This window comes from Pongo pygmaeus, chromosome 7 (assembly GCF_028885625.2).
Source record: "Pongo pygmaeus isolate AG05252 chromosome 7, NHGRI_mPonPyg2-v2.0_pri, whole genome shotgun sequence".
Classification (NCBI taxonomy): Eukaryota; Metazoa; Chordata; class Mammalia; order Primates; family Hominidae; genus Pongo; species Pongo pygmaeus.
Window position 1 is genome coordinate 91,202,839 of NC_072380.2, and position 15,430 is coordinate 91,218,268.

The following is a 15,430-nucleotide window of genomic DNA, read 5'->3' on the forward strand; positions in this document are numbered from 1 at the left end:
TGAGTATAATTTCATGTTTCTGAGCCCATGCATCATCTCCATTCCTGACATCATAGCCAATTCGTTCAGAGCTCGTTAGTGGCTGGAGTGTCTGAAGAAAGAGATGACTGGTATCCAGACATTTTTTCCTATCCACTTGATTATTAAAATCATTCTCTGTTGACATAATCCTTTGTTGAAATTCATAAGAGATGCCAACATGTTCACCCACTTTATTCATTTTGTGAGATCTATATACATACCTCTTTCCAAGACTTCTTTGTCACCAATTTTTCCAATTATGTTTCTTCTAAGTTCTTAACCATCCATCCAAACCATTAGCCTCACCCCATTGAATAATACAGAGTCATATATATGACCATTTCTCCTTCAATGGAAAGTGAACAACGAGGTGAACTGCTCTAAGTTCTGCCCACTGAAAGAACTTTTCCTCACCACTGTCCTTCAAAAATGTCCCAGAAAAGAGCTAGAGTGATGGAGTTTTCTACTTTTGGCTGGTGCTGCATGTTGTGCAGAACTATCTGTAAACCAGGTCTGAGTTTTCACTTTCTCAGTTAACTGATAAGAACTCCCAATGAGGCCATTGGTGTGGGCTGAGATAGAGAAGATAATGTAGCAGGAGTAGGGCCATGGGCATTTGTGTTACTTCCTTATGTAACTTACTATTGCCCGGAAAGCCTCCTCAAGCCTCACATATACCACTTCCATTGACTGGCACAGTGCTGCTGTGCATGCCTAACTTCCAGGCTTAGTAGATTAGACAGCACCCAGTTCATGATAGATAGCTCAGATCACATTATAACTTGGTGGTCCATGATAATATATTCAGTCCCTATTAAGACATGGTACCAAGCCAAAAACTGTTTCTCAAAAATAGAGTACACCTCTCCTCAAATAATGTCATTTTGTTATAATGTTGATAAGAAAAAAAATATTGATTCCCTTTCAGGCTACTGTCTGTGTGGAGTTTGCACATTCTCCCCATGCCTGTGTGGGTTTTCTTCAGGGACCCCTGTCTTCTCCCACATCCAAAAGTTGTGCATGTTAGGTGAAGTGGAGTGTTTAAATCATCCCCACTGGAGTGAGTGTGGGTGTGTGTGAGTGCACTCTGTGACGGATGGGGTCCTGCCCGGGTTGCACCCTGAGATGCTGAGATAGGCTCCAGCCACCTGTGACCCTGAACTGGAATAATTGGGTAAACAATTATCTTACTTGTTTTCATTAACCTTTCTTAAATATGTGTGTAGCCCACATTTATTTTAATATTTAATAGTAGAAGTGTTTTCATCTTTATTTAAAAGTTGGGTGATGTTTCTGTCACCAGAAGTATGCATATTGCTTGAAGTTGCAGTTTTTGAGAACCTATAGATCAGGTCAAGTGAGGACTTACTGTACATATCTGCAGAAAATAGCAGAGTTTTACTCTAAAATCCTGAGTCTGTGTTATGATTCACTTACAAGAGGCTGCCAAAGACTCCAAAAAGCATCTCTCTCTGACATTGACATTTTAAATGTCATCAGATCTTCCAGATCATGGCTTGCTGGTGACACATGGCCCAAATGTCAGAACAGCTTGCACAGCAGGCTAGACCTGATGCAGAGCCCTTTCTTGATCTTGCTTCTACTCAAAACTAGCAGCTTTTCAGGTCTTTCAGTAAATGGGCTGGAGTAGTACACACAAAAAAGAACAATGTGCTGGCTTGAAAATCTAAAGAGGCCCCCTATGCATTGTGCTTCTTTTTTGGCTGTAGGAGGACCAATCAGATACAAAAATCTTATTTTTCACCTGAGAAGGAATACTTTGACCTTCCTGTCACCATTAGACCCTGGGAATTAGTTGATACAGAAGGCCTCTCAATTTTTGTGAAATATATTTCCCACCCTCTGAAACACAAGTGTCCAGAGCAGTTGCTACTTTCTGGTTACCAGGTCCAATCAGCATAATGTCATCAATGCAATGGAACGGACTGATTTTCTGCAGAAAGGGAAATCAATCAAGGTCTCAGTGGACTAAAGGATGATATAAGGCTGAAGAATGGACACATCCTGTGAGTAGAACAGTAAAGGTGTATTTCTGGTTTTTCCAACTGAAAGAAAACTGCTTCTAATGATCTTTACTAACATATATAGCAAAAAAAAAAATCATTTTTTTTTCAGGTGAATAGCTATATACCAAATACCTGAGGATGTGTTAATTTGCCCAAGCGATGAAACCACCTCTGGAATAGCAGCTGTAATTGGAACCACCACCTGATTAAGTTGACAATAATCCACTGTCATTCTCCAAGATCCATCTGTTTTGTGCACAGGCCAAATAGATGAATTGAATGCGGATGTGGTGGGAAGTCACTATGCTAACATGTTTTACGTCCTCCAGGATTGCAGCATTACTTTTAGTTTACTATTTTCCTAGGTAGAGGCAGTTATAGTGGCTTCCAGTTATTTTTCTTTCCATAATATCCCTTATTTCACAAGTCAGGAAACCAATGTAGAGATTTTGTCACATTCTGAATGTGTCTATTCCGATAATGCTTGTGGAAATGGAGAAATAATCACAGGACTTGTTCAGGGACATGCTGAACCCACTGAGACAAATATGAACTAAAATTCCATCAATCAATTAATCACCTAACCTTCATAAGCCTCTATTATGCCTCCACAGTGACATTTTGGGTGTCCAGAAATTAGTGTCATTTTAGTCAGTGTTCAGTAATCTTCCAAAAGTCTAATTATTTCTATTTTCCAAAGCAAAAGCACACTGGTAAATAACTAGATCTCTTTAGGAAAGACCAGAAGAAAGACTAACAGTATACACACATTTTTTTGGCAGTGCAGTGGAGTTCTTCCTCAAAGGGACTTAGCCTCCCTTTCATTTAAGGGGTTCTGGGATGGTAAATTGTCTCAGCCTGGAAATTGATTGAAGTGTTATGTCTCTCTATTTTGGTGATTTGAGTTAGACTTCTGCTCACTAGACCTGGAACTTTTCCACTTATACACATCATTCATTAGACTGCCCATCTATTTCTTTTCTAGTGACATCATTATCAACTAGCTAATGCCGTAGGTCTTTGGGAGTTACAGTATTCTGGTTACTGCTTTGACTCTGCAGTTTATTGCAGTGACTATCTGGTTTTTGATGATCCCTGTCAAATAGCAGCAGTTTCCACTGTAATATCTGACATTGCAGAAAAGAGTAAAGAGAGAGCTCTCAAGGATGCTAGGATTCCCCCTATAAATTTATTTCTCTTAATTATGGTAAAAGGTATGTCTTCTGGACTCTCCAATTGGATGACCAGTTCTTACATGATAAATCTATTCAAACATTTCAACCTCCCTAAGACTTTAGATGCCTTCCTCCACAGTATACCAAGGCAATCCTGACATTTCAACTTCATTTATTGTAGGCCACCTTCAGTTTCATGTTTCAACCTACGGACAAAACAAACTGTTAGAGCCCTTCCTAGACCACTAACCTTAGTGAACCATAGTAATACATCAGACTAATCCAACTTTATATTCCTTCCACCATAATGCCACAGTCTTAAGACCCATTGCCACACCTATTTCCCCAGATTTATGTGTGTATACATTGGAAAAATCATTCTGTTCTTCTTGCAGGTCATTCATTGTACCTTACCGTTTGGGCTCTGCTGAGACTTAAGTCTAATTGTAGGACTAGATGCAGAGAAGGGTGGTGGAGGTAGGTCCTAAGAAGAATCAGCAGTACCTTGCAAGGCAACTACAGATTCTTCAGGAAGAACAGATAACCTCCTTAGATGGGGTGGATGGCTGCTTCTCCTAGCAAGAAAACTGTCCAAATTCAAGGGTTCAATGTCCCCAGCTTCACTGGGATCTGTCAATATGCCCTCATTCCAATTTTCAGGATCCCATTCCTTCCCAATCATTTTAACAGAAAACACTTTGTGAGGTTGGAAATTCAATTTGTGTTGTAATTAAGCCATTCACAGGGAGATTCAGGGTTTAATTTTTAGAAATCTCAGACCTGTAGGCAGAAAAGATAAGGGTGACTTTTAGGGCATATAAAACATACTATTACATTATTTAGGTGGAACTTGAGCTGGAATTTGAAGTCCTGCCCTTCTTCTTTTATTTCTGGAACAATTAAGAGTAACTGACCAGCTCCACGATACTCTTAGGTTTGATAAAAATATTCTAAGGTAGCAAATACATGGTGACCCACAACTTCAACTTCTACAGGTATTTGATCACAAGTGTCCAATGGTTATATTTTCCATATCTCTTTTGTCATATTATGCCATGGATTTCTAGTGCTCTCTTTATCACCAGAAATAGTCATTAGTGCTTTTAAATATAATCACATGAGGCAACTAAATTCTCAAACCCCAGAAACAATTCAGAAAACTCATCCATATGATTATGTTCCTTTAGAACAATGTCAAGAAGCAACGTCTGTATCCGTCATCATTTATCCAGGGAAACAGACCAGTAGGAGATATATTGTAAGATTTTTTTTCAAGAAATTGGTTTATATGACTGTGGGGACTGATAAGGCTAGTCTAAAATCCATACGGCAGGCTGGAACTCTTGGTTATGGGCTGAAGCTTCTGGCCACAAGTTGAATTTCTTCTGCCTCAGAGAAGCTTCAGCTTTGCTTTTAAGGCTTTCCAACTAGTGAAATGAGGCTCTGCTAAATTATCTAGGATAATGTCTCTTAAAGTCAACTGAGTATTGACTTTACTTAACTCTATAAATTACCGTCACAGTAACACCTAAATTAGTATTTATTAACTTGTGATTGTAACTTACCCATGTCAACAATAAGTCCATCACAATGTCACATAAAAAACTCCTACTTTATCAGAAAATGGGCTATAAGTGGACCATGAGTTTGCAGCTTCTCCTCTGTTATATAAATTTTCCTTTTTTAGTACTTAAAAAAATCCTCCAAATCTCCATATATCAGTGTGTTTAATTTAAGAGACTGCAACATGATCAAGTTAAATATTAATAGTAAAATTACTATACCAACATTTCAATGATAACAGTTAGATATGAAATTGTTAAATATAATTTGAAAGGATTTTATATATTATTTGGCCATTTAAATTTATTATTATATTTTACAAAGTCATTGAAAAATATTATAATTGAATATAATGTGAAGTAAAGAAGGGTGCAAAATAGATAGAATATTATCATATTTGTGTGTAAGATAGATGCCTGAAGAAAGAACATTTAGGACATTATATCAATATCTTCTGTGTGTGAAGAGAGAGTTGCAAATCACCTTAGGACTAATTTTTGTAATTTTTATTTAATCACTTAAGTGATTTTCTTTGTTCAAGCCACTATGAAATTCATTACTCCAGACCAGGTTGAAACAGCATCTTCTGTGGCCTGAAAAGATGGCAATACCACTTGGTATAAGGAGCTGTCCCTGTGCGAAGAAGTTAGCAATTTACACAGGGACTAGGATTTATCTTGGGAGGAAAAGAACACCAAACTTGATCTTTCCTCTTATACAAATATTTCTGTTGAATTGAAGTGGGCTGGATCAGGTCCTTTGGTAAGAAATGATATCAATGACTCCAAAGAGGCACTCGCCTTCAGAGAAGAGGTCACTGGTGCGGGTGACTGGAGCTGAACACAAGAACAGAAGTGACCCTGGCAGTGGCTGGTCCCACAACAGCCTGTAACAGGGAACATAATCAACCACAAATTTTGTGGGTAGTTTAGGTGTTGAAAAACAATAGTGATTATTAATATTGTATATACATTACCTTTTACTAAATGTCCTACATAGTTTACACAAGAAAAAGAGGAACTAAAGGCTGTGAAATTCCAACTCAGAATATAAATCAAAAATGAGAAAGCCTTGGTGGTAACTTTGAACAAATCCCTTATCTCCTAAAGTGGCAGAGCAGATAAACTGAGGACCAATATCAAGACTGGACTGTCAAAATTGCAGTTGCAGTGCAAACGAGATACTCAATTTAGTTATGTCTCAAAGTAAGAAGAAACCACTGCTGGGGAAATAATATAATCCCAAGAAATAGGACGGAAATATTGTGGTGAATACAATAAGGTTGAACACTTTGAATCTCCAAATCTTTCTAAATTTCCCTTGTCTTCCATTTCACAACTCTACATCTATACTCAGCACAGGAAAAATATCTAATCTGTTCGTGTCAAGTTGATTTATTGGTTAGGGATTTCTGTGTTAATCTCAGATGGAAAATGTTTAATTACAAGGTCCTTCCTGTATCTAAGAGTTACTACATGACAGAACGAGTAGACCAACCTCTCTACCTCCAACAGCCTCTTTATCACTGAGATTTTCTGTGTGCCCATGGCAAGCAGAATTCCAAGACAATCCTTGAGATTTCTACCCCATTGTGTACAATGCACTGCTTTTGAGTATGGGTGAAGCCTGTAAATATGATGAATTATCAACCTCATCATTATATTTTCTTATATGCAATAGAGATTTTATCAGATATAATTAAAGTTCCACATTCAGTTAAGTTAATCAGATTGGAAATTATCTAATGAGAGTTTGTCCTACTCAGGTGAGGTATCAAATGGGGGTCTAGAGTTTTAAAATGCAAAGAATCAGAGAGACACTCTCCCTATGGCCTCAAACAAGAAAGCAAATAGCCATATTTTGAATTTCCGTGAAGGTGAATCATCATTAGGGTCTGAGTGTCTCAGTCCTAAAACTACAAGGAACTAAATTCTGTCAACAACTTAAATAAGTTTGAAAAAAGACTTCACATTCCAAATGAGACTCCAGTCTGGCTGACACCTTGATTTCAGCCTTGTAAGACTTTGACCAGAGAACCCAGTTGAAACGTGGCTGGACTTCTGAACTACTGAACTCTGAGCTAATAAATGGATGTAGCTTGTTTTGAACCATGAAGTCTGGTGGCTTATTATGTAGCAGTGCAAAACTAACTCAGTGCCTCTGACAATCTGTCCTTACTTTGTAGAATATGATACGGGGCCACCATTTGCCAATCTGTTGTAAGTTGATATAGTTACTTTTCTTCATTTTAACTGAATAGGGCTGATCTCCCTTCCTCTCTCTCTCTCTGTCTCTCTCTCTCTCTCTCCCCCACACACACACCTTACACAATTTTACTTATAAATATTAGAATTTTGTTATATATCAAATATAATCTCCTTCACTTTATATAAGAAAAAATGGGTATCAGAATGATTACTGAGTTTATTCCAAATTACACAACTAGCCAGGGACCAAGGTAAAATTTAAGTCAGTCTTAGTTACAAAGTTGGTTCTCTTTTAACTGAGAGAAACAAAAATATTCCAAAAATATTTCTAAACTTTATCAAAAACTAAGGAATTAATGGAATGTGTTTGTCATAGATAGCGTGCTGCCCAGATCCCCTGTAGAAATAAAGGGCTTGTTTTTTAAACTTCTATAAGTACTTCCCTAAGGCAGGTCTCCGCTATTAGCCCTCTACAGAAAATGTCTTTGTTGGAGACACACACCCCTTGCCCAATATTTTGCCCCCTTCCTTGGGCAGCCCATGCCCAATGACTCATCAAGGAAAGATATGAAGTCTGCCTTTCTCCCACAACTTGAGACAATTCTAAAGGGTCGTGTCAATTTTAGAACTTCCCTAAGATCAACTGTATCCTTCATCAAGCCTACAATTCTCTCTTTGTCCAATTTTGCTTCCTCTTTTTCCATGTGTTTATACCCATAATACTCCCTGATAAACATCCTGTATGCTAATCTCCATTTCAGAGTCAGCTTCCTAGGGAAACCAACCTGTGACAGGGAAGAGATAACCACCTCTCTGTAAAACCAATAATGTGAGATTAAATGAAATAATACAATTAAATCAAATTCACTTACAAAAAATATAATGTATAAAAGTAGGTGTTAATTTATGTATAATATTATATTATTATAAATTATAATTCAAAGAAATAAATATGAAATTAACATTTGTATAAGGCATAAATTATGGGATGGAGTCACTGCTTGTGCTAGTGACTTTCAGATAAAGCTCCATCATCTTATCATGGCAAAGTTATCTTAGGAGAGAAGACCTAAATATAAAATCAGAGATGAAAATAGAGATATTACAACTGTTACCACAAATATTCAAAGGATCATTAGAGACTGTTATGAGAAATTGTATGTCAATAAATTGGAAAACCTAGAATAAATTAATAAGTTCCTAGTCCTATACACCCTACCAAGATTGAAATTCAAAACCTGAATAGACTAATAACAAGTAAATAGAAGTAGGAATAAAATGTCTTCCATCAAAGAAAAACCCAAGACCTGATGGCTTCACTGCTGAATTCTACCAAACTTTTAAATATCTAATACCATTTCTATTACAGCCATTCCAAAAAAATCAATGAAAAGGGAATTCTTCCAAACTAATTCTGAGACCAGTATTATCCTGTTACTGAAACCAGACAGATACACAAGAAAAAGGAAAACTATAGGTCAATATCTCAGATGAACATAGCTATCAAAATCCCCAACAAAATATTAGGAAGCTGAAGCCAGCAACACATTAAAAAGGTCATTCATTATGATAAAATGGGATTTATCAAAATGACACAAGGATGGATCAACATATAGAAATCAAAAACGTGATGCATCACATCAACAGAATGAAAGACCAAAACCGTATGATCATTTTAATCAATGTCAATTAAGCATTTGACAAAATTTCACATCACTTTATAATAAAAACTCTAAAAAAATGGGTATAAAAGGAACATACCTCAACATGATAAAAAAACACATTCACCAAACCCACAGTTAGTATCATACTGAACAGGGAAAAACTGAAAACTTTTTCTCTAAGATCTTGAACATGACAATGGTGGTCCATTTTCACCACTGTTATTCAGCATACAACTGGAAGTTTTAGCAGGAGCAGTTGAACAAGAGAAAGAAGTAAAGATCATTGGGTAGGAAAAGGACAAATTATCCTTATTTTCAGATGATATGATCTTATATTTAGAAAAACCTAAAGAATCCAACGAAAGGTGACTAGAACTGATAAATTCCCTAAAGTTGCAGAATATAAAATCAACGTTAAAGAAAACTAGCATTTCTATATGCCAGCAGTGAAACCAAGAAATTAATCTTATTTACAATAGTTACAAATAAAATAAAATGCCTAGAAATAAACTTGACTAGAGAAGTGAAAGATCACTACAAAGAAAGCTATAAAACATTAATTAAAGAAATTGCCTAGGTTTTCTTCTAGGGTTTTTATGGTTTTAGGTCTTACGTTTAAGTCTTTAATCCATCTTGAGTTAATTTTTGTATAAGGGGTAAGGAAGGGGTCTAGTTTCAGTTTTCTGCATATGGCTAGCCAGTTTTCCCAACACTATTTATTAAACAGGGAATCCTTTCCCCATTGCTTTTGTCAGGTTTATCAAAGCTCAGATGGTTGTAGACGTGTGGCATTTTTCTGAGGCTTTTGTTCTGTTCCATTGGTCTATATATCTGTTTTGGTATCAGTAACCAGTTTTGGTTACTGTAGCCTTGTAGTAAAGTTTGAAGTCAGGTAGTGTGATGCCTCCAGCTTTGTTCTTTTTGCATAGGATTGTCTTGGCTATATGGGCTCTTTTTTGGTTCCATATGAAATTTAAAGTAGTTTTTTCTAATTCTGTGATGAAAGTCAATGGTAGCTTGATGGGGATAGCACTGAATCTATAAATTACTTTGTGCAGTATGGCCATTTTCACGATATTGATTTTTCCCATCTATAAGCATGGAATGTTTTTCCATTTGTTTGTGTCCTCTCTTATGTCCTTGAGCAGTGATTTGTAGTTCTCCTTGAAGAAGTCCTTCACATCCCTTGTAAGTTGTATTCCTAGGAATTTTATTCTCTTTGTAGGAATTGTGAATGGCAGTTCGCTCATCATCTGGCTCTCTGTTTGCCTATTGTTGGTGTATAGGAAGGCTTGTGATTTTTGCACATTGATTTTGTATCCTGAGACTTTGCTGAAGTTGGTTATCAGCTTAAGGAGATTTTGGGCTGAGATGATGGGGTTTTCTAAACACACAATCATGTCATCTGCAAACAGAGACAATTTGACTTCCTCTCTTCCTGTTTGAATACCCTTTATTTCTTTCTCTTGCCTGATTGCCCTGGCCAGAACTTAAGCAATATCATTCACGACATAGGCATGGGCAAAGACTTCATGACTAAAACACCAAAAGCAACGGCAATAAAAGCCAAAATTGACAAATGGGATCTAATTAAACTAAAGGGATTCTGCACAGCAAAAGAAACTATCATCAGAGTGAACAGCCAACCTACAGAATGGGAGAAATTTTTGCAATCTATACATATGACAAAGGGCTAATCATCAGAATGTACAAGGAACTTAAACAAATTTACAAGAAAAAACAAACAACCTCATCAAAAAGAGGATGAAGGATATGAACAGACACTTCTCAAAAGAAGAAATTTATACAGCCAACAAACATGAAAAAAAGCTCATCATCACTGGTCATTAGAGAAATGCAAATCAAACCAACAAGGAGATACAATCTCATGCCAGATAGAATGGCAATCATTAAAAAGTCAGGAAACAACAGATGCTGGAGAGGATGTGGAGAAATAGGAATGCTTTTACATCATTAGTGGGAGCGTACATTAGTTCAACCATTGTGGAAGACAGTGTGGTGATTCCTCAAGGACCTAGAACGAGAAATACCATTTGGCCCAGCAATCCCACTACTGGGTATATACCCAAAGGCTTATAAATCATTCTACTATAAAGACCCATGCACATGTATGTTTATTGCAGCACTATTCACAATAGCAAAGACTTGGAACCAACGCACATGCCCATCAATGTTAAACTGGATAAAGAAAATGTGGCACATATACACCATATAATACAATGGAGCCATAAAAAAAGGATGAGTTCATGTCCTTTGCAAGGACATGGATGATCTGGAAACCATCATTCTCAGCACACTAACACAGGAACAGAAAACCAAACACTGCATCTTCTCACTCATAAGTGGGAGTTAAACAATGGGAACACATGAACCCAGGGAGAGGAACATCATTCACCAGAGCCTGTCAGAGGGTAGGGGGCTAGGGGAGGGATAGCATTAGGAGAAATGCCTAATGTAGATGACAGGTTGATGGGTGCAGCCAACCACCATGGCACGTGTATACCTATGTAACAAACCTGCACGTTCTGCACATGTATCCCAAAACTTAAAGTATAATAATAATAATAAAAGAAATTGAAGAGGACACAAAAACTAGAAAGATATTCCATATTCATGAATTTGAAGAATCAGCATTACTAAAATATCCATAATACCCAAAGCAATCTATAGATTCAAATGAAATTCCTATCAAAATACCAATTATATTTTTCACAGATATAAAAAAGAATTCTAAAATTTGTACAGAAACACAAAATACTTGGAATAGCCAAAGCTATCCCAAGCAAAATGAACAAATCTGGAGGTATCACATTGCCTGACTTCAAATTATATTACAAAGCTATAGTAACCAAAACAGCTTGGCACTGGCATAAAAAACAGACACATAGACCACCCATGGAATAGAATAGAGAACCCAGAAATATATTCACACATTTACAAACAATTAAATTTACTAATAACATATATTTGGAAATGTCAGTCTCTTCAATCCAGGAAAATTGGATATTCATACACGGAAGAATAAAACTAGACCCCATCTCTCGCCATATACAAAAATCAAATCAAAATGGTTTAAAGATTTAAATCTTAAATATAAGACCTCAAACTATAAAACTATGAGAAGAAAACATTGAAGAAACACTCCAAGAAACTGGTCTGGGCAAATATTTCTTTAGTTAAGACCTCAAAAGTACAGACAACCCAAGCAAAAATGAACAAATGGGGTCACAACAAGTTAAAAAGCACCTGCATAGCCAATAGAGCAATCAACAAAGTGAAGAGACTACCCACAGAATGGGAGAAAATATTTGCAAACTATCCATCTGACAAGAGATTAATAGCCTGAATGTATAAGGAACTCAAACAACTCAACTGGAAAAATAAATAAATAATCCAATTTAAAAATGAGAAAAAAATCTGTATAATCATTTCTAAAAGAAGACATGCAGATGGACAACAGGCATATGAAAAAACACTCAGCGTCATTAATCATCAGAGAAATGAAAATGAAAGCTACAATAAGATATCATCTCATCCCAGTTAAAATGGCTTTGTATTAAAAAGACAGGCAATAATGGATATTGGCAAGGATATAGGAAAAAGGGGAGTCCTCATATACTGTTGGTGAAAATGTAAATTAGTGTAGCTACTATGAGGAACAATGGCAGTTCCTCAGAAAAATGAAAAATAGTACTATTATATGATCCAGTAATACCACTGCTTGGTGTACATCTAATAGCAAGAACATCACCATGTGAAAAGACATCCGCTCTCCCATGTTTATTGCAGCATTATTCACAATAGCTAAGATATGGAATCAACTTAGGTATCCATGAATGGATGAACAGATAAAGAAAATGTGGTATATACACAAGGGAATATTATTCAGTCATAAAAGAATGAAATTCTGTCATTTGCAGCAACATGGATGAAACTGGAAGACATTATATTAAGTGAAATAAGCCAGACTCAGAAAGACAAGTATCACATGTTCTCACTCATCTGTGGGAGGTAAAAAAGAGAAAAATTGATCTCATGGAGGTAGAGTAGAATGGTGGTTACCAGAGGTTGAGATGTGTAGCGGGTTGGGGGAGATTAAGAGGGATGGTTAGTGGGTACAAAACTATACTTAGATAGAATAAATAATATCTAGTGTTTAGTAGCACAATAAGGAGGCTATAGTTAACAATAATTTATTGTGTATTTCAAAATAACTTAAGTGGAATTGTAATGTTCCTAATACACAGAAATGGTAAATGTTTGAGGTAATAGAAATCCCAATTACCCTGATTTGATCATTACACACATTGTATGCTTTTATCAAAACATCACATGTACACTATAAATATGTACAACTATTATGTATCCATAATATTTACAAATTTAAAAATATTTAAAAATTCACAAAACTGAAATAAACATACTTATTGGGAAAACATCTTCAATAACTCATTCAAAAATTCATATTGAGAGGCTATTACATGCCAGGAATTATGCTAATCTACTATTCTCATAAAAAATATAATGTTCCAGTATGAGAAACAGATAGGGCAACCATAATCCTGCTATATGCCTGGCTTACATGTGTGGTCTCAGTATCCCATATGGCGTAGGATTTTTTTCTTGAGTTTTCATATTTTAAAGAAATATTTTTACTAATGTTTTCTTTTGACTGGAATGGTTTTGATAGAATTTCACTTTTTACTTTCAGCACCATCTTAATTAGTAATGTGTGAGATGCATGCAATGAACAGAGTTTTCAGATTAACATGTGGTTGAATCTCAGAAATAATCAGCAGTAAATTGCTTCCCTTTCTCCCATCCTTTTCTGATGCATTGAAAAGAATAGTGTTCATCATACTCTCTAATAAACCAACTTAGTATGGCATACCCACACAGTGGAATATTATTTAACAATATAAACAAAGTACTGTTACATGCTGTGAAATGTATGAACCTTGAAAATATTATGCAAAATAAAATAAGCCAGTCACAAAAGGTGACATATTATGTAATTAGATTTATATGAAAGGTCCATAATAGGAAACTATAAGTAGAAATAGATCAGGGATTTCCTAGAGCTGGGCTGGGGGAAGGGATAGAGAGTGACTTGTAATGAATATGGGTTTTTTGGGATGATAACAACATTATAAAATTACAATAATGATGTGATGGTTGCATAACTCTGAGTATGCTACAAATCATTGAATTATACATTTTAAATGGGATACTTTTATGATATGCAAATTATATCTCAATAATGCTGTTATAAAAACTAATTATTTAATATGAGTGACTTGGAGGTAACCAACTTCTTGTGGATCCTGGTGGTGGTGGTGGTGGTGGGAGAAATATTGGAAGCTATTGCTTCTAGGTCATTTGGTGAACCAACTAATTGTACCATGGTTGTATATGAGGTGTGTGAGAAATAGAGACTGAATAGTCCTACCATGGAACATATAGAAAGTAGTTCATTATTTACTATATTTAATTCAACAACTATCCTTTCCAAAACGATGTTTTTTCCTTTGAAAAATGCATACTTAATGAAAATTTAAAGATGATACTTCAATTTCTCAAGAAAGTTGATGATGAATGTGTAAATTACACAAAGTATTTGTTGAGATTTACTATAACAATTGAGTCTGTAGTGATATCATTGACCCCATGGAAACAAGATGATGTATATCATCCCCCAAATCACTAGCACCTACAGTTATTTAGAAAGATTATGCACAAGATGATAATTTAACATGTGCAGCTTCAGATGGTGTATTTACATATTTCTTTCTTTTCTTTTTTTTTTTTTTTTTTTTGAGATGAAGTCTCGCTCTGTCACCCAGGCTGGAGTGTAGTGGGGTGACCTTGGCTTACTGCAACCTCCACCTCCTAGGTTCCAGCGATTCTCCCACCTCAGCCTCCTGAGTACCTGGGATTATAGGCACCTGCCACCATGCCCAGCTAATTTTTGTATTTTTAGTAGAGACTGTGTTTCACCATGTTGGCCAGGCTGGTCTTGAACTCCTGACCTCAAGCGATCTGCCCACCTCGGCCTCCCAAAGTGCTGGGATTACAGGCATGAGCCACAGTGCCTGGCCTACGTATTTCTTTTTAAAGACTGACTTTTCATTTAGAGTAAATGATTGCTCTTCTAAAGTAATTTACTCTTTGTTGGTTTTAGAAATATTTTGCATGTATAAGGTATAAAACAACAACTGTTTATATGTTACTTCCATTAGCCGATGAACTAGTGGTTAAATGATGCTTCAAATAGAAAATAAGTTAATTCCACTAATAGATTGTGTTTTCATGAAAGTCAAAAACATGAAATAACACTTTACAAAGTTCATTTTGTTGAGTAGCTTGCATTACTGTGAATTATATTGTAAAGTAGTTTAAAGTTTAACATTAAAGATAAAATTATTATTTTTGCTGTTATGGTATGAATAAAAAAGTTTGATTAACTTTTTTATCATGTTTGAATAAACAAAGCATGCAGAATGGAAACAATAATCTTACTAAGTTAAAAAAATTTTTGAACTTTTCTGAGTAGAAATGTTCTTGGAATTCGTCGTGCACATAATGTTCATAATTACTAATTACAAATATTACTAATTATTATTTCTATTATATATAATATTATATATAATATTACTAATTATTCATAATTACTAATTGAAATAGAGATGCTAGTTGTCGGGGTAACTAAACTAGAGCATTTTTGAGATGAAGCTGGCTTTCAGTACAAACAT

At 35.7% G+C, this 15,430-nt stretch overlaps 1 long non-coding RNA gene across 7 annotated transcripts in view; it reads left to right on the forward strand.

The window, feature by feature from the left end:
- Positions 1-15,430, forward strand: part of LOC129042197 (uncharacterized) — a 178,724-nt gene that overhangs the window by 136,419 nt on the left and 26,875 nt on the right. For 4 of the 7 annotated variants that reach the window (XR_010127239.1, XR_010127237.1, XR_010127236.1 and 1 more), the window contains one exon: positions 1,930-2,048. This is a non-coding gene — a long non-coding RNA (uncharacterized LOC129042197). Of the gene's footprint in view, positions 1-1,929; positions 2,049-2,157; positions 15,141-15,430 lie in introns of those variants that run through there. The other 3 variants (XR_010127241.1, XR_008504073.2, XR_010127238.1) reach the window with 2 other exon arrangements.